Below are 1,548 nucleotides of genomic sequence, written 5' to 3'. Positions count from 1 at the left end.
TAATACAGAGAGCTCCCTTTTTTCCATTTGCCTTTATACACTTATTTTTAAAGAATATGTATGATTTATGAGATGTGGTTTATATGTGTCGTTTCTAAACATTTAAAATATTGACATTTATAAGGACCTGGCCATTAGTAATTGTTCTGTTGTCAGTTTAAAATCAGAAAAGTAGGGGCGCCTGGGTGGCTCAGTCGGTTAAGCGTCTGACTTCTGCTCAGGTCATGTGGGTTCGAGCCCCGTGTCGGGCTCTGTGCTGACAGCCAGCTCAGAGCCTAGAGCCTGCTTCAGATTCTGTGACTCCCTCTCTCTCTGACCCTCCCCTGCTCACGCTGTTTCTCTCTCACTCTCAGAAATAAATAAAACATTTAAAAAAATTATTTAAAAAACTAGGAAAGTATACTTGGAATATAATACAGAAGTTTTAATTAAGAATGAAATTTAATAAGTGGAAAGAACAGTAATGAAGGGCCACAAGAATCCATCCTATCATAATACGGTTTGCATTAGGCTCCTTTTTACCCCTGTGTATTTAGCATTTAATTACACTATTTTACGTGTTTACTGTTCACATTAACATCGTTGTTAGGGAAGGGAATTATATGGAAATTATGTGGAGGTTGCTAAGGGAAGTTTTATTTACTTTTGCTGAAGGAAGTTTTATAATTTTTTGTTTTCTGAAATCCTGATCATAATTTCAATGGAAAAAGCTATATTCATAAAAGACTGTGACAGGAGAGTATATCCAGTAACATTCAGAGCAAGTTAGGTTTAGGTCTATAGCATTCCATTGGTCTGATTTTTCTCAGCCTCATCAGACAAGTGGTCAAGCAATAGTAGAATCAAAGGCATATTATGGAATAAGAACAGTAAAAGGAACTTTCTGGTGAAAACGAAATCAGACTTGAAAAAATTAAAGCTTAAACCAAATATTTTAGATGGTTGTGAAAGTAGTCATTTCTTTTGCCATTCTTATGAAGGTTTAGGAAGAAGGAATCTATTATATGTGAAGAAAGAATCACTAAAGGTTTCTTTTTTAAAACAATTATTGTATGTGCTGGCTGCTAAGCTTGCATAATGAATATGTTCTGTGGGTAGGCTGCACAGTGAGCCCATTCCTTTGTTAGCTTGCCCTTTTCTGTATCAAGGGTTTAGTGTTCAGTTTCATGTCGCCATCATTTACATCATACTGGTTTGCGCAAGATGTGCTTTAAATGGGCTTATAAAACACAATCTCTTTAAAGTCAATAATTTTCACTGGATTTATGTAAACATTGAATTTAAGCTAACTTAGTTTCTGAGCTCAGGAACTTATTGAGAAACCTCGGTCAGAGAAATGTAATAGGGGAGCAGATGTAGCGGAGGTACACATAGCACACAGTGCTGATTCACCCACTGGCATCTTTGAATACTGAGATCTTAAGATTTTATTTTTAAAGTGCTTTGATTTTCCATTGATAAGATGAAGATTGCACTTTCAAATGTGCCTGCTTCCAGTGGGGGGGAAAACCCAACAACAACAAAATTCAGCTGAATAAATCTGAAGAT

The 1,548-nt window shown here is 36.0% G+C and overlaps 1 non-coding gene across 1 annotated transcript; it reads left to right on the top strand.

Moving 5' to 3' along the window:
• Positions 1-179: 179 nt before the first annotated feature.
• Positions 180-251, top strand: TRNAR-UCU (transfer RNA arginine (anticodon UCU)). Its single transcript has one exon. It is a non-coding gene; the product is annotated as a tRNA-Arg (tRNA).
• The last annotated feature ends 1,297 nt before the right edge of the window (positions 252-1,548 follow it).

The sequence above is a fragment of the Crocuta crocuta genome, unplaced genomic scaffold (assembly GCF_008692635.1).
Source record: "Crocuta crocuta isolate KB4526 unplaced genomic scaffold, BGI_CrCroc_1.0 scaffold219, whole genome shotgun sequence".
In the NCBI taxonomy this organism is placed as follows: Eukaryota; Metazoa; Chordata; class Mammalia; order Carnivora; family Hyaenidae; genus Crocuta; species Crocuta crocuta.
The sequence above is the reverse complement of the archived record's forward strand: the minus strand, read 5'-3'. Positions and strand labels throughout refer to the sequence as shown.